Source organism: Schistocerca nitens, chromosome 2 (genome assembly GCF_023898315.1).
Source record: "Schistocerca nitens isolate TAMUIC-IGC-003100 chromosome 2, iqSchNite1.1, whole genome shotgun sequence".
Classification (NCBI taxonomy): Eukaryota; Metazoa; Arthropoda; class Insecta; order Orthoptera; family Acrididae; genus Schistocerca; species Schistocerca nitens.
Window position 1 is genome coordinate 795472878 of NC_064615.1, and position 25226 is coordinate 795498103.

Genomic DNA, 25226 nt, shown 5'->3' on the forward strand with positions numbered 1-25226 from the left:
AGAATGCCTTTGTTTTAATGATGTCCAGCCCAAATCCTGTATTATTCAGTGACAGTCTCTACCATATTTCGCGATAGTACAAAACGTACTGCCCTTCTTTGAACTTTTTCAATGTACTCCATCAATCCTAATAGGTAAGGATCCCACACCATGCAGCAGTATTCTAAAAGAGGAGGGACAAGTGCAGTGTATGCAGTCTCCTCAGTATATCTGTTACATTTTCTAAGTGTCCTGCCAATAAAATGCAGTCTTTTGTTAGCCTTCCCCACAACATTTTCTGTGTGTTCCTTCCAATTTAAGTTCTTCATAATTGTAATTAGTAGGTATTTGGTTGAATTTATGGGCTTTAGATTTGACTGATTTATCGTGTAACTGAAGTTTAATGGATTCCTTTTAGCACTCATGTGGATGACTTCATACTTTTCGTTATTTAGGGTCAACTGCCAATTTTTGAACCATTCCTCGTCAGTGTTCTGTGCTGCTCACCATTCCGCACGATCGTGACCCAGTGCTTGTATTACAGCTATCTTTCCACTTAGCCTGTCCGCATTTCCATGCTTCTTTTCCTGCTTGTGGATTACTTTGTATTCATGTTCACTGAGTTTCAATGCCCACGTTATTATTCTACTAGTTGGATCCTTCAAAGCTAGTAACAAATTTAAACCTACATGGATACTTATCACTTTAAACTTCCTCCCGTACAAATAACATTGGAAGTATGTTATTCTGTACACCTTAATAAGCAGCGCTCTCTCTGTCTCTGTTGTAGAGTAATTTCTTTCTGCAGTGTTCAACTGTCTTGATGCAAAGGCAGCAGGATGTTCTTGACCATCAACCTTCTGGCTCAAAACACAGCCAAGGGCCTAGTCTGATGCATCACATGACAATACAAATTCTTTCCAAGACTGTGGAAACACCAAAACTGCAGTGGGTGTCAACACCGCCTTTAACTCATCAAATGCTCCCAGACATTCCTCCGACCACACAATTTTAACGCCGTTCTTCAACAATTGCATAAACAGTCTTGCAATATCCGCAAATTTCTTCATGAACCTCCTATAATAATTTTAATTCCCTAGTTTGTAGTACTGGAAAATCTTGCACTGCTTGCACCAGGTTTGAATCGGTCTTTACGTATGACATGTGCCAAATAGTTAACTTCCTCCAGTGTACAGTGACATTTTTCAGCATTGAGTGTGAGATCTACTGATCATAATCTGCTGAATACTTCTTTTAGACGTTGTCTATGTCCCTGCATATCCCTTGAAAGGACCATTATGTTATCAAGATATACTATACATTGATGTGGTATCAATCCTCTCAGTCCTCTGCCCAGCAACAACTGGAATTTTGCAGGTGCATTTTCAATCCAAGAGGCATCCTCCTGTATTGGTAGTGTCCTCCATTTGCTGAAAAAGCTCTTTTTGGTCTATCTCCAGCAGCCACTTCTAACTGCAGATATCCACTCTTCAGTCAATGTCGAGAAATACTTGGATTTGCCTACGTTATTTAGGGTCTTCGTGATATTCAGAATAGCATACGCATCTGTTGGAGTCTTGCTATTCAAATAGTGATAATCGCAATAAAACCGATACTTCTGTGTACCATCCACAGACTTCTTAGGTATGATTACAATTCTTACAATTCCTGCCCCACAATGGTTATTACTTTCTTCTATTATTCCGTAAGCTAATTATTGATCTATGAACTCTTCTAAGACTGACTGCAATGACAGTGTTATTCTATATGGTCTTCGGTAGGCTGGTGCTCCATTTCCTGTTGGACTCGTGTGGAAGGCAACAGCCCTCTCAGAAAACACAGATCCTGGAATTCCAGCAACAGGTCCTTCACCTTCTCATGAAATGCAGTCCTCACAGCATCCTGTACCCACTTATAGCTCACATCTCCTGTGTGACAACCTCCCTCATCCACATCTCTAGTGTAGCTAATGTTTTTACTTTATTTTACTTTACATCTTCAGTAACAAAATGATCCACATTGATGGGTACCACTTTTCCTCTGTCCCTTTCCTGTATACATACAATACTATGTTTCACCACACAACACGCTATGTCTAATCCTTCACAACCCTCCAATGGCCCTATTATACATATCACACCTACTGGCAAGTTCAGTTCCATATTCACCCATAGCAATTTTCCATTGCCTTTTAACACAGTCATGCAAATCAAGCCTTAATGCTATTGCTTGCAGTTTAACACTTTCGGTGCAGGCGTGCAACTCTCCAGTGCGGCCCGGCAAGTGCGGGCCAGTAACACACTGAAACAGCAGGTACCGCTTGGAGCTGACGCTCCTAAGCACACCTGAGCTACAGGCTGACGTCAAGACCTTGTAAGATCTGCAGGATCATGTTCTATATTGACTTAATGATGACACCTTAGATGCATTACTTCAAATAAGCTTCGACTGTATTGTGGTCATGTTTTAAAGTCTGTTTGCTTTCTGAACCTATAGGGGTCACAGGAGTCATTCAGATGTTTGCGATTTTTATATATATATATATATATATATATATATATATATATATATATATATATATATATATATATATATAGTTATAATAGAGGGAAACATTCCACGTAGGAAAAATATATCTAAAAACAAAGATGATGTGACTTACCAAATGAAAGTGCTGGCAGGTCGACAGACACACAAACAAACACAAACATACACACAAAATTCAAGCTTTCGCAACAAACTGTTGCCTCATCAGGAAAGAGGGGAAGGAGAGGGAAAGACGAAAGGATGTGGGTTTTAAGGGAGAGGATAAGGAGTCATTCCAATCCCGGGAGCGGAAAGACTTACCTTAGGGGGAAAAAAGGACGGGTATACACTCGCACACACACACATATCCATCCACACATATACAGACACAAGCAGACATATTTAAAGACAAAAAGACAAATTTGTCTTTAAATATGTCTGCTTGTGTCTGTATATGTGTGGATGGATATGTGTGTGTGTGCGAGTGATACCCGTCCTTTTTTCCCCCCTAAGGTAAGTCCTTCCGCTCCCGGGATTGGAATGACTCCTTATCCTCTCCCTTAAAACCCACATCCTTTCGTCTTTCCCTCTCCTTCCCCTCTTTCCTGATGAGGCAACAGTTTGTTGCGAAAGCTTGAATTTTGTGTGTATGTTTGTGTTCGTTTGTGTGTCTGTCGACCTGCCAGTTTTATATATAGACACACACACACTGCATTCAGGAAAAATTTGGATACCAAAACGAAAATTCTTAAGAAGGAAAAAGGAAACTGGATTCATTTGAAATTATATTTACTTCAAATGCATATTTTTAAGATTGACTCTGATAGAGGTCGTCAATTTAGTAGCATGTTTACTCCTGGTATGAGAGAATTAGCCATCTACATTTATCATAGACGCCCAGGGGACGCCCGAATGTGTAGAAATTAGTAAGCGAAACACACCCTATGTGGAAGCTTCTCTCGTGTCCTCCATCACTTCAATTGTGGTGCTATTAAAACAAATTTAGCACAACAAATTCTTTCGCAAAAAACTGAAGTGAATGCTTTACAATGCAATATGAAATAAGTCGACGTAAAAAAGTTCTAACTTTTCATGTCATAAAAAGAAACCATGCAATGTCAAAAGAAATAAAGGAAGTTGTCTTTGATAATTGGAATTTACCAGATATTATCGCGTTTTTGCTACTTATGGGAAATTAATACAGCAGTTCAAGTAGTATCCAGGTTTGTCTTGTTCCGTGCACTTCTTACACCGCTTCCTCATAACTTGCTTCTTCCGTGCAGCAGCTTCCCGCTTTTGCACAACATGTGTTTGTGATGTTTCTTGCTCGCATTTGGTGGAAGGAAGCCTTTTATAATGTTCATTCTGTAATCGTACAACGTCATTTTATTTCCTGAGTATTTGTTGTACAGATATAGAGAATTGAAAACTAGCATGTCAATGACATGAAATAATAAGCAAAGGTTTCGTGACTATTTGCTGGCGCGCATTCGTCACTTGCTCCATAACATTTAAATGTTCTGTGGAAATTTAGGAAACCTCTTGTCAATCCTTCCATTTTCCAATCATAACTCAATTAGAATACCGTGCAATTCTCTCTCCTCTCCCAAGTTTTGCCGATACTTCGGGGGTATATTTCCTATCTAATTTCAGAGTACCTCTGGAAAGTGTTTTTAGGTTCAACAGAGTTGTAGCTAAATGAAAACCGTTATAATAATTGACCAAGTAAATGTGATGACCAACATGCAGCTTTTCTGCCATCAAATGCAAAACGACCTTTTTCAGCGCACAGGCTCATGGCTTGTTGGACACTTATAAGCGTCAGGCGCAGCGAAAGCGTTAACTGGACCATCTTGTATACCAGACACTCCTTATGGCAGATTAACACTGACAACAGTTTCCCTGGTTTGAATGTCTTCCCACTAAGTTCCACTCTACACCATCGAAGGTCAATTATGACATGATGCTGACGCAGAAAAACTATCCCTAGGATCATGCTGTACCACTCGCTTACGTGAGACACCATTTCCACACACTACCTAAACGTGGCTGTCCCAAGCAAAAAATTCACAAATACTGACCCCCCAATGGTCATATATCATTATCCCCTACCCCATCTAAATCATATTGTGGTGAATTCTACTCCCTCCAACCGACCAATTCTCTCGAGGCTACTGACACATATGCTCCTGTGTCTAACAATAGTTTATTCTCTTCCATCCACAACCCTCAATATGGCACACTCCTCCTCTGCAAGCATTCTGACTGAACTATTCCTACCAGGACCTCCTTTCAGTGGCCCTGAGGCTCCCTTCTAAGTTTAGCAGATCATTCCTATTCCCTGGACTACCTCTAACATTATCCGTTGACCAAAACTTCCACTACTGCCATTTCCACCAAATTGTTGGAGATCCCTGCTACTCCATTTGTGCTGTGGGTTCCGTAATTTGCCACATTGTCTTTGTACATGACCCATTTGGCTGCAATTAAAACACTTAATATGCAATGTAAATACTTGTTTCCACTATCTTACCCCTGCTGACGTTTCAATTCATTCGTATTCCAAAGCTAACATAACCCCTTTATGCTGTGCACACTCTTGTAGACATTTCCAGTGTCAACCCCCTTAAAAAAAGCATTGTACACTCTTTGCTTCGTCTCTTGCAGCACCACTTTATTTACCTCCTTATTTAATGAGATCTTGTACACATAAACATTATTTTCCTAATTCTATCTACGAAGTCTTCTTCTGGCTCATTATGTCTCCTGGGTACCATCCCTAATTGCAAAAAACTGTCTATTATGCTTCCTGTATTTTTGTTCCAACCCCTGTCTCAATTGGTCAAAACTTTCTGCAATTTGCAAGGCTTCTGTGCACCATACAAATAATTTTGATTCTCCAGACAAATACAACATTGCAATCTGCAACAACTATTTATATGATCAGCCCCATATTCAGCTGATGATTTTAGATCCTCTGTAAATGCCAACACATCCTCATATGCTCCATCAGCCTTGTGATTATTTTCTGCCAGTTTATTAAACATAACCACATTATCTGCTCTCAATTGAGGCACCTGATCCATTAATGACTGCACTGCTTCTTCACTGGTCACACTTCGTGTCTCTGCATACATTGTCCACAGTAGAAATTACACTAGAACAAAACAAAACCCACAGAACAGTCAGTCCCGACGTGTTCTACCAAGTTACTGCTTCTTTCTAAACATGAGCCACCTGGAGAGTCTACATGGCCTAGCCACGTGTCCAAAATGGTTGTACATGAGCCACCTGGAGTCTCCACATGGCCTAGCCATGAGCTCAAAATGGTTATAAAGTAAAGCAGTTCTGCTAATGATTCAGCGCAAGGTACAGATTGCCCTAGTAAATTACAATGAGTACAACATACATGTACTAACCATTCATCTTTCCCATTACTCCTAAATTGCAAAAATCCACCTGTTCCGCCGGTTTCGTAAATGTAACTTTTAGAAAACTAAACCCTCTAAACTATGATCCCACACAACATAATAGTCTCTCTCACCCCGACGACGACACCGCGGGCTTTGGCTCAAACGACATGCACCGGGGGTGGCACACCCTTCACTGTTGAGACGTCAGCCTTCCTGACACCACTTTCTAAGGGCCACTCTTCCTGGCACCTCTGTAGGGAATGGTGCATGTGTGGTGATACTACAGGTGGGGGGGGGGGGGGGGGGTGATGACCAATGGAAACACTGTGGACAATATAACTTTATTATATTTTTAATTCTACATGAGGCAGGCACACCTCTCCTCATGAGCTCTGAGTGGTGCCGCTGCCATCAGCTGCTATGATGCTGCCTGGCAATGCTGCCTCAGGACTCCAACCTGGTGGCGAAGGCAAGGCCACGCCAGCGGCACTTCCCAGGGAAGCAATGCACTAGGTGGCAGCCCTGCTGTCTTCTCTCTGAGGTGATGGAGGTGGCTGTGTGGGGGTCGAGCCCTGCGCCCCTCAGACATAGGGCGGCTGGTGTTGTACGCTGAGTCCCTCCATGGACCTCAGTGTCGGCAGCAGCAGCACTGACAGCAGACTGGTGGGGCTGTGACATCAAGTCCTGTGAAGGACCCACTGTAGTGGCAGATTAAGCCTGGTCTTGAATTGGGGGGGGGGGGGGGGCGGCAGCTGTGTTGGTGCTGCCCAGTCACCTCACACTCCGGCAGTGGTCCTGCGCCGTGGTGCGGCTACTCACCGATGACCAAGCGGCGTGCCCCCCCTCCCCCAAGTCAAATGATGACCTATCCACAAATTCAGCCTCATTTACACTTCGTTACTGCCCATTTATGTCTCTAAAATGTGGTGTCTAATCACGTAAATCATAACAGAGAGACTCGCTCAAGTGTGGTGTTAACAAACCCCTTACTACATCATTCTTTGCTGTACAAGCCTGTTTACTGCTGGACTCAGCTATCTTCGCTTCACAACTCACTTGTGCAACTGTTATTGTGCCCTCCATGTCGACACAGAGTGGCTGATGGCCAGTGTGGTCACTGCAATTCTCTGCGGCAGCCCCCATGCTACTCTCATTCACTTGCACTAAAGATTTAATACGCTTACCTAAAATACTGGGCAATGCCACTACAACTTTTTCTTTTCCTAACTCACTCTTCATTCTGGGTTGCATCATTTTTTCTTTTTCCTGTAGTTCTCATTTCCTCACCTACACACTGATGTTCACAGTACTGCATCTATCTGACATGAGCTGTGCATGCCAACAGAAAACGTACCATATTGATAATTACAAAGCGAGACTTCCCTCAAACAAGTTCACCAGATCATCCCTAAGTCAAATGAGAATCCAATGTTCTTTCACATATATTTACAGTGTCTTCATTCAAAATGTTCTCCCGACAATGAAAATTGTCTTTCTACATCTGCACTGCCATGCAAAATAGCATATGCAGCCTTCACAATCTATACTAATAATAAACTTTTAATATTATCCTGCCTGTCTTTCATTCTTTGAGTATGCTTATTTCCAAAACTATTACACAAATTTTCACAGTGTTTTTGCAGGTAACTTGGGCATATTTTTGGGCACCATACACTTTAGTTCACAAAAATAATGAATGTATGTTCCACATCTCCCCCAAAACTAATTTCTATCAAACTTGGCACACATATAACTTAATGTCTGGAAAGAATTGCTGTGGGTGTAAGCACCACCTACCCATCATCAAAGGGTAACGGTGGGGATGAAAGGTAAGTGCAGGCCACGACGCGCGTATGCCCCGTTTTTCTCCATCCAGTATTTGAGAATAAGAGCATGACTTGTGACAAACTCCACACACAATTTTAAACCTTTACGAAACACTGTCTCACTGACACTCCCACGTGATGAAAAAAGGAAAACATTTATTGCCTACTACATTTTCACTATTCATTTCCACATCGGGCATGTTGTTTTAATTCATTGCTTCTTTACTAATAACTGTATTCACAATGTTTTGCAGACAGTGTTCACATGTATCACCAAAAGTACTTGCAAAATCATATCATTGTACCACACACAGTTTAGGAGATATGTCATAAACACTGAGATGCACAGAAAGAAGCTGCATCATGCACAACATTTGAATTTATTACTTCTTTTATACTAACTCAATTTGCAATACAGTATGTACATATGCTGCTGAATGTTGCCTACAAAATTACATTACTGTATGTCACAGACAGAAGGGGAGGAGGTGATGGGCACAGAGAAGAGGGGGGGGGGGGAGAGGATGGGGTGTCGGGTCGGGAGGAGACTGACTAATAGAACTGAAATAAATACAAACCTGGGCAATGTCAGATACTCAGTTTTAGTATATTTCTTTTCTCCAGAGGTATATCTCCTCAAAAAACTGACTGATAAAATGTCCACTGGGTTCTTGTCATTAACTGATTTTTTTTTTCTCTTCTGCTAATGACACTAGTTTTCACTCATCACCTACTGCATGTTCACTGCACTCAACTGGAAGAATTAACCTATGATTAGATTCTCCTTCCTTCGCCCTCTCTGCAGGAGGAAAACGTCTAAAATACAACACAGGTTTATCTAAAGACAACTAGCTTGCATAGAAGTGCAGCACTGTTTATGAGCTTAGCTTCTTGAAATTTTCTCTTACTCTAGTGTCAAACACTATGTATGGCAAGAAACAGCTGTCACAGCATACCTCCAAGCTCAGTGGAACAGTACTAACACAAAATTAATTCCCGGGTGTCCTGGCAAGGTTTGCAATCTCATTATATATTAGATGCATTGAGGGATCGATATTCTTGTATTTCAAAGAACCCATTAACTTGATTTTTCCCTGGGGTATGAACTGAAGAAAGTATTTTTCAACAGCTGACCATTGTTCTAGAGTATCTCTCCAGGCAGTTCTAATGTCCCCATTTAGAGGAAACATATTTGTGAAATTTCTGACTTACCTTGAGATCTGTCAAATTTCTTCAGTTTTCCAATGATTACACATCACTTAGATAACATTTCCAATGTAGAGATCAAGAAGTCACTCTAGTGCACCAGGTTGTTAAAAGTTATATTTAAGAGCCTTCTCTGCAAAATTTTCGATCTATCTGCTGCATATATCACTTTACTGGCCACAAACTGTTTTCATATCGCATAAATCATCTTTAAAAAAGCCATGGCATAAAACTGACTTCACAGACCAAAAACAGACCAATCTGAGAAGTACAGATTATTACTGATCATTTTGTGTTCTTGCACCTACAGAAATATGATACTAAATACACTATCAGATCAAACGTATCTAGACACCTATTAGTGGACATTATTACTGGTTGTGCCCACTCTTCACTTTTATAACAGCACAGTCTCTGTTGGGGGCACTTTCAATGAGGTATATCAATGTCTGTGGATGAACAGCAGCACATTCTTTCTGAACGGCCAAAACAAGATAAGGTAGACGTGTTGGATGCTGGTGCTTGGAGCAAAGTCGACATTGTGACTGACATGGAAGGTATTCCACTGAATTCAGGACAGTTCATTTCAGGAATGTTACTGTCCACAAATCATTTCCTCATACATGCTACTTTATGAAAGGATGCACTATCATGTGGATACAATAAGTCATCTCTGAACTATCTTTCTACTGTACACAATACACACTGGTGTAAAATGTGTTCATTTCTTAAGCACAATAAAAGGACCACGCCCCACAAGAAAACCTCCACACCATGTCCTCCATACACCACTGTTGGCATTACACATGATGGCAGGTATTTGCCAATCCCAAACCTTTCCACCAGATTGCCACAGGTACAGCATGATTCATCACTGCAAATCGCTTGTTCCCAGACATCCACTGTCCATTGGTATCACTTCATACACCACCTCAAGCATCGCTCAACGTTGGTGACTACTCATGCGATTCTTTTTGCAATCACACTCAAAACTTTTAGAGGGTCCCTGGCCGTCAGTATAAGAGACCTACCTGGTCTTAGTTTAGCCGTGGTTATTCCTTCATGTTTCCCCTTCACAATCACAAAAGTTGGCTTAGGCGGCTATGGAAGGAATAAAGTTTCTATGATGGATTTGTTACTCAGGTGACATTCAATGACTTGTCCACATTTGAAGTCACTGAGCTTTAACTGATTCTCTACTGACAACTCAGTACTTCCTACCTCCTCTTAAACACAACAAACTATGTTCTTGGAAATCCTATGATCCACACAAATCTCTACTCATCAGATGAACTAATCATGGAAAAAGTACATCATCCTATGTTTCATATCCAGAAGTTCCGCGACGTAACGCGCTTTTTCGCTCAATCGATGGCGGTTCTGCAACATAAATTGTCCACCTACCTCGATACTGCTGCAATTCTGCACACGTAACTCCTGACTGCAGCTACTTAATAGATCTCAGAAAAGCAGCGTTGAAGAAACTGAGATTTCATAACTACACGTTGGAGGCCACTTTAAATACAAAAAGCTGGAAATAGGCTTGTGAACTCTAAAGAATAAATTGGAAATGGGTTGCTGTTCAAATTTCTAAGTTGAAAGGCCCTTTTAAACTTACATTAGGATTTTTTTATTGCTATTAAGCAAGATCATCAGCCCACATATGTTCAAATCATTTAAGTTCCTGTTCACAGGTCTCGTCACACTCAGCCAGCCAGAACTTTTCCAATCCAATTCCGAAATCATTTACGAGAGTAACACAGCCAATAAACTGCTATTTACTTTTGCACTTGGCATTCAGTGGTTGTCTTTAAATAAAGTTTTTGCTTGCCATAAATACTCAGTAAAAAAAAAAAATAAAAAAATTTACTTAGTACCGCCATGCTTTTAGTTCAAAATTTACACACGCGATTTTCTCCAGAACAAAATATCTCTCGACTCTTAAAATTTCACAAATAGTTAATAGTAAACGTCAGCTACCTTTATCACTGTACCAAAACGTGGAAGTCACAATACCACTTCATTTTACACATAATGTGTTCGGACACTTTAAGCATGACCGGCTCCTTCGAAAGCTAGTCCACCACTTCCTTTTTCTCTCTGCCTCTACAAGCCCCTCTATCTCATGCGTTAGGTAGCAAACCATCTCACTTCTTATTGGCTGTACAGAATTACAACCAATGAGAACTGACTTTCAGGAGACGGCTCGCACCAAAATCTAGCAAGAACCAACCACTGCTCTCAGCTCACTGACACCATTAAAATAAGCAACTCAAAACTCTCTTATTAAATAAATAAAATAAAATAAACTTTAAGCTGTACTTTATGTCTGGAATTTAACTACATAGTCGTGAACGTTCTGGCTGTCTCTTACATATCCAAACATGCTTGGACATCTGTCATCCACTAGTAGGGGAACCACTGGTGGATTCGTTCTCACGATACAAAGCTGAAACTCTTGCAAGTTTCTATGGAGAATTACAAACTGAAAATTTAATATTGACGAATGTCCCACATACACTCACACAAGTACTCTCTTTCGCACTCACTCTAACACAAAACATAAATATCTACTTGAAATTCTTAAAGTTATTCCTACAGAAAATTACGAAAGATTTTCTAAAATGTGAACTTTCCAAATTTGAATCTAAACACTGAAGGTATTATCATATCTTTTCAAATAGTCACAGTTGGTGAACTATTAATATATATTGATTTAGTTTTGTAAGTGTTGGATAATCACCGTTTTTTTACTGATTTTTTTTAACTTCCAAATTATGAGAGTTATTGACTTCAGATTTTGACAGATTGTTCCTTTACACAACAGAAGGTTACGTACCTAATATGAAGTTCCCCAGGCTATTTCTAGATTAGTTATTAATTTTTATAGTTCCAGAGAATGTAACTACTCTTAAGTGCCTCTCTGCTACTTTCACACGCTGCAGTCACACCATATGGTCATGATGCACGTCTGCAGGACACAGCTTGACCGTTGCAGATCGTATAAGATCCTGACTGCTTACACTGGAGCCCACATACATTCATTCATACAAGAAAGCTGTAATAGACAAATTGCCGATCATGCCCTAGCTGCGACGCCTCAGTTCCACCCTCTACAGCCTTGACATTCATGAGTGCAATCATATGTAGTAGGAAGCAAGATATATCCAGTCACAATGATAAACCTCTCCAGTGCCTTGAGAAACAATGTCCTACTACATTAACATATAAACAGAATCCATCTGTTTCTTTCTGTGATGCTGACCTGTATTTCCTTTTAAACACAGATCTTAGCAACGTCTGTCTCTCTTTTGTCATGTTCTGGAATGATGATTATCCTGTTCGCATATATGAGGAGCATTCAGTAAGTAATTCAACACATTTTTTCCTTGGCCAGTTTTGGATGAAAAAATTCAAAATTTGTTGTGGGGCATTCTGAAATATTCACACTTCAGCCCCTATAGTTTCACGAAGTTCCAATAGCTAACAGTGCTATTAAGTAGCCTTCAAAATAGGTCTGTAACAGAGGTGTGTTCCAACCACAACAGCTGTCATTTAATTTCTTTTGTGGAAAACCAGGGCATCACAGATATTCAAAGGCAATGGCAGAATGTCTATGGAGACCTAGCACTGAACGAAAGTACATCGAGTCATTGGGCTAGGTGGCAGTCATCACAGTGTCACACAAACCTGTGCGATCTCCTGTGTGTTGGCTGGCTGCCAACAGCTGTGACTCCCGTTGGAATGTGCGGACACACTCATTCGAGGTGATCCACAGATCACAATCAAACACCTCACTGCACCACTGAATCTGTCTGTTGGTAGTGCTGACACGCACTTCCACCAGTTGGTGTACTCAGAGGTGTGTGCCTGCTGTGTTCCTTGCTGCCTAACCTCTGCTGCCTAAAGTGTAATGAAGGACATTGCAGAATTTCTTGTGCATTACCAGGCTGTTCGTAGATTTTTTTTCGAGCATTGTTAAAGGCAATGAAACATGAGTTGATTACTTTGAACCGGAAACAAAACAGCACTTCATGGATTGATGACAAACACCTCTCCTCTGAAGAAAGAGCTGAAAGCTACACTGCGAGCTAGTAAAGTGATTGCGATGGTCTTCTGGGTCCCTGAAGGAGTTATTCTGTTTGATGTCCTCTCTCACTGTGCAATGATCAACTCTGAAGTGTACTGTGCAACCCACAGGAAATTGAAGACAACTTCAGTGTGTTTGTTGCCTCAAAAATGCAAACAAACTTCTCATTATACACGACAATGCAAGCCCTCAGACAATTTGGTGCATCCACAAGGAACTCAAAAAACTTCACTGAACTGTTCTTCCTCATCCACACTACAGCCCGGATCTCGCACCATCTGACCTCCGTCTGTCTCGAAGGATGCACTCTCCGTGAAACACCATGTGGATGACTGGGCATTATTGAAGCAGCAACATGTTGGCTCCGACATTGAACAGTAGAATGGTACCATGCAGGTATACAGGCCATCTAAGTAAGGTGGCCTAAGGCCATCACAATCAATGGCGCTTATATTGATGGATAGGTTTTTGTAGCTAGAAGAGTGGGGAATAATATGGTGTCTTGGAATCCTGAATAAAATCAACCTACCTTATAGAAGTATATCTCAATGGCACCTCTACAGCGTCTGGCAATTATCCTATGGATGAGCCAGGTTTTAGACCAGTACAGCATCTCATGTTGTATGACAATTTATCAGCTTTACACACATACAATTGGACAGCTGCAACTACGACCTACTCGCTATATGTGCTGCACATCACAACACCGATGACTTCAATATCCTTTCCTCTCATTCTCAAGATAACATTCCATTTTCCACAGTTTTTTTTATGCTCCACTTCCTCTGCTTTCTTTCTGTAAGCATAATTAAGTCACATTTAGACCCGCTGTTGAGAACTGCTAATCTATTACTTTCCTGTCTTCAAATACTTCTCTACTCCTTCCTTGCTTGATGCCTCCTTTACCCCTTCCATGAGTCTTGTGTGTGTTTGGTTGAATCATAAAATATTGACAGATTTCGTTATAAGATTGTACAAATTTTTGAGCTGTTATGTTTGTGTGTACACTAACTTATTAGCAGATGCCAGTGTTGTCTTTCATCAGCTTTGTCTCTGTTTTCCTCACAATCCTCTGATGCTGTACCTGTTGGCAGTCTAGTCCCTGTGCACTCCGCCCGACAGCATTTCCCTCTCCCCCCACCAGCACACTGCTATAACCTTCCCCTCCAATTGCTACTTCCAACCCAGGTGATAGGTGCCTTCTGGACCAAACTGCCAGAGTTGGCAGTCATGCGTGCTAGTTTATACGAATGAATGATGTGCGCTTCTCTTTTCCTGACAATGGCTGTGGCCGAAAGCTTGTGTGTAAGTGTCTTAATTGTGTGTCTGCAACTTACTGTGTCATCTTTATGGTAAGTAGCAATCAGTCTTTTCCTACATTGCTCATTTTTATTTGTATTTACCTAATTGCTTTGGTTAGACATGTTGTGGTGTCACTGCCAGACACCACACTTGCTAGGTGGTAGCTTAAATCGGCCGCGGTCCATTAGTACATGTCGGACCCGCGTGTCGCCACTGTGTGACCGCAGACCGAGCGCCACCACACGGCAGGTCTCGAGAGACGTACGAGAACTCGCCCCAGTTGTACGACGACGTTGCTAGCGACTATACGGACGAAGCCTTTGCTCTCATTTGCCGAGAGACAGAATAGCCTTCAGCTAAGTTCAAGTCTACGACCTAGCAAGGCGCCATTAGCCTTAGATAGCTTGTATCTAAAGAGTCGCACTTGTATCGCCACAATCTCCAGATGTCTCATAAAGAACGATGTATACAAAGTGTGGGGCGGCGAGTATGAAGGGGGGGAATATTTTAGCTGTTTAAATGTTTGTTTGTTGAATCAGCTTCTGGCTGTTAGAATATTGTTAAAGCTGTCTTTCGCCGTTCTCAACACTGGCTCTCTATTTACGTGTTAGCCCCCAGAAAGCGATGTAATAAAACGTGAAGCTTGTAAAAAGAGTTCCTAGTGCCCACTTCACCTGAGAAGAATATTATAGCTGCCGCTTATAACTCTGAGGAATTAGGAGATTGTCCGGGATTTCCAATCAAACACGATTTTTCAAAATAGTTGAGTATATTCTGAAATTCACTAGTAACATACAAATATCCTTTCAACCTACTAACAGAGCAGTTCAGAGTCTAACGCGCTGATGCAACTATAAATGTCCGAATTAGATGTTAATAAGAATGCTCGCCATAATTTGATGAGAGTATTTCATCAAACGCCACGCTAAATAATTGGTAGAATGTCTGTCCCGCGACGGCACGTGAAAATACGACAATACGCAAACTGAAGCTAGAAAATGAAAATCACTTGACATGATTTCATGGTTACGCGCATCTCTAGTAACTTAATACGGCACCCGAGGCTGTTCTTCGCAGTGATACCGATGCGGCGCGACAGCCGACACAGATGGCGTGTCATTCAGCGTCTGGAGAGAACTGGGGCCTTGCTTCCTCGCGCAGCGCTCTTTTATATAAAGCCGCGGTGCGGACGGCTGAGGGAACGCCTGATCAAATCGGCAGTCCCGACTAGCCGCTGGGCTAGTAACGCACCACTTCAAGTTACATAATAAATTCTAGCTTCTCTTGCTGATGGCCGAATACGCTCTTAATTTAACTGTGCATTCAGCGCGCAGGTAAGTATTGATAATAAAATTTTGGCGTGGCTAAGTTAAGTATTCTGGGCGAGAGAATTAATTTAATTGCACTGCACGCAGCAGATGAGCTCTGAACTGTCCCTTTTGAGATCCGCTATTGCTAGAATTTTATAGGTATCCAAAAGAAACTTCACACATCTTCATAATCATAGCGGACCTCCAACCTATTTAAATCTAAACATCCTAGCCTTATTTCTTAGCCTACTTAATCTATCTTGCTTCCTTCAATATTGAGACGAAAACCACAAAATCTTGAATTTCCACTAAAATCTTAATTTGTGAAATCCAAAGTACAGTTTTTATTAAATCATTATGAAAGCTGAATCTATATATAAATTTTGAAGTCTCTAGCTCTTTTCTGTTGCGCCAATTATTTTTGCAGAAAAACGTCCCAACTTCGGAAATGGCTTAAGTTAGCCAATTGATATTTAACACACATTAATTTAGTACTATTTCTGACATGCTATAAAAGTTTTAGGTCATTTGCTTGATTTTTAAGGTATTGCGCAACATTTATGACGTCAGAGCTAGTTACAGGATTGGCTGGCACACAATGGAAAGACTGATATGCATTTACTACAGCGTGAGTAGGCTGCTTCCCTACATCACCCTCTACTTAAATTTTTGTTTTGTTTATGAATGTTAATGAATGAAAAAAAAATTAATGACAAAAAGGGAAGCAAGAGTACAGTTTAACTCCCTATGAAAAATCAAAATTGAAATGTAAACATATAGAACCATTAAAAGAAACTGATTACCTACATTAATTATTTAAACTATGGGCATGTTCACTGCCTTTTTAAACAATGTCATTACTCAAAATTTTAAGCAAAGTCAATGAAATATTTTGGCATACATATTGCCTTAGACAAACAAACACATGCAAATTGAAAAATTATGAAAATCTTAACTCAATTAAATACATTAAATACATTTTTACATACACAAATTCAAAGAAAATAACATGATACATAAACAGATGATTATTTCTTAGCAGTCTTTTCTAAACCTGAAAGAAAATTTTCACATATGATATTTTTTACACACGTGGTTGTAGCCGCTTTGGCTGGCGTCCTACACTTCCATTCACAAGGGTAGAGGAGGGGAAGTTGCTATGGTGTGCGTCCTTCTCGATCACTCTAAATTACATGGGGAAAGGGGAGGGGTCACTGTGAGTTGTGTCCAAGTCACTCCACGCTTTCACGCAGCTACCAGGCTGCCGTTATCTGGTTTGTCCTGTAGAACAAACAAAAAGAGTGCCTCAGACTCTGTTCACTTAACATCTAAGGGTGGGTCACAATGAAATGGGGATATATACATTTTATCCTTCAATATTTTGCTGGAACAAAGTTAACAGAACTTTTTCAGTATTACCCTCACGGTTACTTAATTGTCAAAATCGATAAACAAATGGCTCAAAACGCCGTTAGTCACGTACTAGAGAAAATTTATGCTCAAGGCATATAATCATAAATCATATCTAATTTGAATTTATCCTCTCTGGGTCGGAACACTGAACCAATGCTCGGTACATTCCTGACAAATCTGTATTTTATTCACTTAGCTGACATGTTTGATTACCTTATTCTTAGAGATAGTATGAGTATGATTAGTGGTTGTTTTCTCAGCTTCTTTGTACATGTGAGTAACTTTTGGTAATAGTACAGTTGTGAGTGTTCAAAACACACTACGTTTAGTTGATTACTAAATCCACTTATTGGTCCTCTGCCGTTGTCAGTTCCACATCTGCAATTAGGTACTTACTTACTTTGACGTGTATTTATGCTGAGCTAAAATAATGTTTTACGTCTGCCATTATGTTACTTATTTTACTTTGCTAGTGTATGTACTTATTTGACACTCACTCTATTAATATTTAAAGCATAGGATAGCACATTTATTTCATATCTTTAGTGTATTGCAGCTGATTAGTTTGCTCACGTGGCAATCCATTTCCACTCAATCGGACGCTGAAACCACAGGTAGTCTCTCTCAGACCTACCACTAAAATGCATCAAATAATTATGGACGAGCGTAATGCTAATTTCCTTAAACCTATAGGACACCATGAGCTTCTCTGTCTTATCTAACATAAGGGTACCTATGGCCGCATTCACGCCTCCAACTCATAACCTCAATACGTGTAGGTGTATCCTTTCACACACTACACCCAAAATAATGGCCAGCTCCAACCTTATAAATACTTCAGGGACGTGTCCTTCACGTCTCAACCACAAACACTGCTCAATTCTATTATACTGCCTTTCCTCGCTATACCAGGTGAGTTTAACCTTACAACTTATCTGCAGGTTTTTCATAACACTAAGCAATCTCTTTCTTACTATTTATTAGTTAGCTCTAATGCATACTCTAGGTTTCACTACCACTTCAGATCCTGCTTGTACATGAATTCATATATCTTTTTAAATTACTATTGTGGGACCATTTCCAATAAAACAACACTTTGTACTTACTATATTACCAGGTTATTATACATAATTGTTACCCAAATACATTTTCTCTTAATTACGTTATACTTCTCTATTGTTTGTCACTATTAGGTTTGTCATATCAGGTATTTTGTTTCACTAATCGGTGGATAGAATGGTTACGTAATTCATGACTTGATAGCCATACCAGAAAATTTTCATGTGTTGAGAAGAAGAGGTCGAAAATTTTTGTAGATAGGAAAGATGAAGATTGAGTGAGACCTGAAAGGGAAAGAAGATCTCACACAGCTGGGACTGCACAGCTGCCACACTGTGTAGAGGTTACAGAACAACCTCCTCCCTACAGCATTCATTAGTTGAATGCTGGCTTGATAATCGTAACGGAAAATTTTGTGTTAGAAAGAAGAGATTGAAATTTTAGGTGGATAGAAAAGATGAAGAATGAGTGAGACCTGAAATGGGAAAGAAGATCTCACACAGCTGGGACTGCACAGCTGCCACACTGTGTAGAGGTTACAGAACAATCTCCTCCCTACAGCATTCATTAGTTGAATGCTGGCTTAATAACCATACCGGAAAATTTTGTGTTTGAAGAAGAGGTCGAAATTTTTGTGGATAGGAAAGATGAAGAGTGAGTTAGAACTGAAATGGGAAAGAAGATCTCACACAGCTGGGACTGCACAGCTGCCACACTGTGTAGAGGTTACAGAACAACCTCCTCCCTACAGCAATCATTCACTACCTATGAATTTCTTTAGGTCAATCACATTCCTGAGACCTAATAGCTTCTTACTTTTAGGGTACTCTAGCCTATATGCATTGGCATGTGGTTTTCCTATGATCCTGAAAGGTCCTTGGTACACGAACATGAATTTCTTTGTTTCTGCATTTACTTTCTTTGATTTTTCCTTGGTTTTGACAAGGACTAACTGACCTATTTCAAAATTAGTAGGTACAGCTTTTGCGTCATGACGTTTCTTCCTTTCTAACGCTCTTTTTCTCATATTTACCCTAGCCTTTAGTTTCTTCTCGTCTGTGGATATTTGCGTTAGAATAGGGAATTCTACCATATCTGCAATTACATTGTGCGGTTCTTGGCCAAACATCAATTCGCAAGGTGCAAAACCAGTGGCATCATGTCTTAAGTTGTTAATTACATTCTCAAAATACTTAATGTGCTCTGCCCAACTTGAGTGTTTCCGAGCACAATAAGTTCTGCAAAGCCGATTCAATTCCCTCATAATACGTTCACTCATATTTCCTTGGGGGAAATACGCAGATATTTTCAGATGTTTCACTCCGGCTTTAGCTAGACATTCTTTAAATCTATCAGAAGTAAATTGAGGCCCATTGTCTGACAGCAAATTCTTCGGAACGCCAACGTTCACGAAGAAATCTTTTTCCAACTTTTCAACTAATGTTTTTGCATTTGCTCTTTTAATTGGGTATAGCTTAACATATTTACTGAATCCATCCACAACAACAAAAACATGGGTGCAACCACCTCTCGAAACAGGAAGAGGGCCAAACAAATCACAGGCTAGTAATTCTAGGGTTTCAGTTGGCTCTACTGAATGCATATCTCCTTGTATCCTGGTGTTAGCAGCACGGACTTTCTGGCACACTACACAAGATGCTAGGCGCTTGGCCACCCGGCGGTACATGTTGTCAAACACAACCCTCTCTTGTAATTTTGCAATGCACTTCTTTGCACCGTAGTGACCATAACTCAGGTGTACCTAGTCGATTAGTAAGTCTACATGTTGTGAGGGAAAGCACAGCTTCCACTCAGAAACACCTACCTTTCTCCTTCTAAACAAAATACCTTTATGCAAACAATAGTATTGCGAAACCTTAGGATAGTTCGCATTTCCTAAATAGCTCTTCACTAATTTCAGTTGGTCATCTGCATTCTGCTCACGTCTCAAGTTCTTAATCACTCTCTTTAATGCACTTTCTTCCTTTACTTCGTGCAATGCAAACATTCGAACTTCATTTAGGTCTGTTGCTGTAATTCCCGCGTCATCACAGAGCTCCGCACTTCTAGATAACCCATCAGCTACCAGATTGTCTTTCCCTTGAATATATCTAACCTCAAGGTCAAACTGCTGGAGATACAATGACCATCTTACCAAACGACAGTTCCTCAACTTACAGGTCTTTAAAAAGGTCAACGCCTTATGGTCACTATAAACAATTATCTTGTGACCTAATAGATACTGTTCAAACTTTTGTACCCCAAATACAATTGCTAATGCTTCCAGTTCTGAGATGCCATAATTTCTCTCTGCTGCCTGTAAGGATCGACTTGCGAAAGCTATAGTCTTGTGCACTTCTTGTTCGTTCTCTATTTCTACTTGGAATATCTCCACAGCTATACCATAGCCACTAGCATCAACAGACATACAGAATGGTTTTTCAAAATCAGGATGATGTAAAATTGGACTATTAACTAAAGATTGTTTAAGCACCTCAAACGCCTGTTGACATTCTGCTGTCCAAACCCAAGGGGTATTCTTTTTCAGCAGGAGGTGAAGACAGGGAGCATTAAAAGCCTGATCACTAACAAAACGCCTATAGAAGCCGAAAAGACCGAACATCGATCTCAACTGCTTCTTGTTTCTGGGAGCCTCAAATTTTTCAATGACTGCTAGCTTTCCTGGGTCAGGCAGAATACCTTTTCCACTTATCCTATATCCCAAGAAACCTATTTCCTCTTTAACGCACTCTGTCTTTTCAATCTTTAGTTTCATGCCACCTCTCTCAATAGCCTCTAACACTTCCTCTAATAAGGCTATGTGTTCTTCCCACGTAGGAGTTGCTATTAACAGATCATCTACGTAGACTGTTATTTTATTACTTAAAGCTGGTCCTAAAACATGGCACATCACACGTACGAAAGCACAAACAGAGATATTAAGTCCGAAAGGTACCACACGGTATTGGTAACAAGCTCCTTCGTACAAGAAAGCTGTGTACTTCCTTGAACTTTCCGCCAGTGGCAAATTCCAATATCCACACGTGATGTCCATAGAAGTTAAGAATTTTACTCCCCGGAATTTTTGCAATAACTCGTCCATGTTCTGCGGTCTATCACTTTCCCTAACCACTATTTCGTTCAACCAACGAGCGTCCAAGACCAATCTGACACTCCCGTCTCTTTTTGGTACAACTACAAGAGGATTATTGTACTCACTGACCGCTTTTTCAATTACACCCCACTCTAGCATTCTCTGTATCTCCTTTCGAACTGCCTCCTTCCTAGCTACATGTATTTGGTATGGCTTCCTGAAAAACACTTGGCCGGGTTTCACCTTTAATTGACATTCATAACCTCTGACTACGCCAGGTCGATCTGAAAATACCTTATGATGCCTTTTTAGAACCTGTCTCAGTTCTTCCTTTTGATTGGCTGAAATCTTATCGATTTCCTGCAATTTAGCTTCTATTTTGTCCAAAATTATTGCTTCTTCTTCTTCTTCGGTGTTTAACTTACTTGTACTAAGATTAACACCTTCGTCCCAATACCTCCTATTTTTCAGAACTCGTATAGGCAGCTCCCGAGTTACATCATCAGTTACTACATGTTTATCACTAAAAGGTACTGTAATTACTCCGGTTATTGGCAAGACCATTTTTAACTGTATTCTTTCAAAGTCAACAACACTCTGATATTTTGACAAGAAATCTATGCCAATTAAAACCTCAATACTGAGATTGTTTACAATTAAACATGGGTGATCAATTAAATTACCATTAATGTTAAAGGGCAGCAAAGCTTCTTGCTTTACTGTTTTGGACACCTTGCCAGTAGCACCAATTATTCTTAGTCCTGATACCCTCATTACTGTAAGCTTGTCTTTACCAGGTAATGCATCAAAGAAGGACTGAGATACTGCACTCACCTCACTTCCACTGTCTAAGAGACAATGTACATTGATACCCAACATATTCACTGTTATTATAGGGTGGCTTATTCTAGGTTGTACAGGTGGTTTCTCAAATTCATCTAATAGTTTCTTTTGGATTTGTCTCTAACTAAAGTGATCAACATCTGTCTTCATTACCTTTAGGTCACAGTGTGTAGGGGTTTCCTGAATTACATTTTCAGCTGCCTTTTCCAGTCGGTCTATTAATTTCAAATCGAAACACCGCACAACTTCATTACATTTAGTTTGCTGAACATAACCCAAATTACTGTAGTCTGAGCGATTCTGCGCCTCCAGACCGGGCATAACATTAGTTACAGCTAAACCACTTTCACCATTATCGTCGGTTTCCTTCTCAAGTGACAACTGGTCACAGCTACCGGGTTCATCGACCCCCAACAACCTACCCTCTACATTCTCACTTACCTCCTGTCCTAAATCTATTAGTATACTATCAACATCCTGCACTGGCACTTTAGATAAGAGCACATCATCTTCATCGTAAATATAAGCATGAATTTCTTCTGCTTCTTCACCTGACAATTCAATATTTTGTAGCTCTTCCCTACCATAACACTGCTGCGCCTTCTCTTTCTCTTCCCACTTAGAAAGCGTCTCTAACACGGTATCTATCAAATACTGTGAGTGATCTAATATTTCTGTTGTATCCTTAGGTGCTACCGACTCTTCATCCACATAGTCAGTTTGAGTATTCTGATCTGTCTTACCAATTCCCTTAACTACTGGCTTAGGAAAAGTAACCGCCTGGTGAGCGCCAGTGTCCTCATAGACGGGAACTAGTTTTCCTGCCTCGGCCTACTACTGTTTCCTTTATTTTCATTATAGTTAGCTGGCATAGCCTTGCTTTCCGCGCTGTTGTTTACCTGCATATTTCTGTTTGGAACAAAATTATTATCCCTTGGACGCCATTGTTGGTTCTGATAATTATTTCCCCAATTCCTACCTCCCTTAGGATGGCGAACACCTACTGTTCTGATGTTTACATTGCCATTTTGCTCGTTCCTAAAATTACTATTATTGTTATTAGTATTTCTATTATTACATGCTTGCTCGTCATTGGCAGCAACACGTTCTACACGTTCCAAATATTCAATGAAACGATCCATATTATCTCTAGGGGCAGATATAATTCTAGTTTGCCAATACCATGGCAGTTTGGCTTCAAGACCTAGTATAATCATTTCAGGTTTCAGCTTTTCGTCCAAATGTGACAAACGTGAAATCCATGACCTCGCAAATTCTTTAATTGATTCCTTGCCTGCATTGAAGCGTTTTCCACTCCAAAATTCTCTCAATACTTCATTTTGCTTATTACTAGACCAATACTCATTAATGAAAGCTGTTTTAAACTCCGCCAATGTTTTACACTTCAACATAACATCAGCTGACCAACGCATGGCGTCACCTGCTAAATGGCTTCTAATAAATGAGATTTTCTCTCGTTCAGACCAAGTTGGTGGAATCACATCTTCAAAATCGTTCCAGAAATCTAGCGGATGGATATTTTTATCTGGATCGAACCGCAAGAACTGCCGACACCCGATAAAAGCGGCGTTTGCAGTTACAACTTGTTGTACACTACCATTACCAGAAGCTACTTTACTCTCAAGGTTAGCCATGTTAGTACTGATATTTTCTACTTTCATTTCAACATTATCTACTCTTTGTACAATATGAGTAGTATCAGTTTTGATTGCATCTACGTCTGCTTGACATATGTTTACCTTTATATTAACATCTTTAAATCTATCTGAGCACAGTTCAGATTCCGTCTCGATCTTTTCTGTTAACTTGTGCTCCAGCTTCGCATCCTCCATTTGGAAGTCTTTGCGAACCTCAGCAACTTCGGATTTAACTGTTTTATACATTTCAGAAAACTGTTGAGCAACTTTTTTCTTGATATCATCATGATTGTAATAAATTTTATAATTTAAACTGTCTAGATCCTCTTTCAACTTATTGCAACCAGCCTTGAAGGTATCGTCCATTACCTCCAATCGTTTATTAAAATTAGTTTGACTGGCCACAATCCTGTTATTTACCTCAATTATTTCAGACTTTAATTCAGCATTCATTCTAGCTGACATTTCTGCATGACTGCTTTTGACCTCAGTTATTTCAGATTTTAATTCAGCATTACTGCTTTTGACCTGTTCACTTATTTCCGACTTTAATTCAGCTGTCATTTTAGCATTACTGGCAGCTATTGCTTGTAATATAATATTTAAATCAACAGCCCCAGCATTCTTGGGTTGCTCACTAGCTGGCTTTTTATCACACTCAGGTGACGAAAAACTAGCTCCAATACCAGAATCATCAAAACTAAATGAAACTTCAGAATGATTAGTCATATCTAACTTCACCTGTTTAAATTCTACCATCTCTGATGACGGTTTCATTTTTAATTCATCAGAGAAACTATCATCCAATAAATTAACAATTTCTGGTTTCTGTTTTACTACAGGGGTCTCTATTATTGAATCATTGCCCCTTTTAAAACTACTGTCAGGAGACAATACTTCAGATTTCACTTTAACATTGCTAATTTCATGCATGTTTACACTTGAAACGTTGTCTGAATTTACAATTCCCTCAACAGACATAGGTTCTAATTTAAGTTTAAACTCGGTTTCTTTTGGCGGTTCCATCGCCGACAGTCTTTTAGTGCAGGTTAGTAAAATTTTTAACAACTTTCCACTTAACTTAGTTCCTTCTGCACGACGACGTCGGCGCGGCGTACCAGGATTACTGAGGTGACGTGGCACGTTGAACTGCAGACGGCTGATGTGTGTTTGCGCGGCCCGTAGCTGCAGGCTCGGCTCCGGCTGCTGCGACGGACTGCGGTGCGGCGAAACTGGCTACTCGCGATGCCGGCAGCACCGCTAGACTCAGTGCCAGCTCCGTCAATCCAGATGCGTTGTTAATCCAATTGCGTCGTCCACATGCACACGTAACACTTTCACTGTTCTATTACTCAGCTGCGTGTCGCATTCCACTCGCGAATTCGAATAGTTAAAAATCACTTTCACTTAGTTTGCTTTCCCGGCCGATGCACCATATGTGGGGCGGCGAGTATGAAGGGGGGGAATATTTTAGCTGTTTAAATGTTTGTTTGTTGAATCAGCTTCT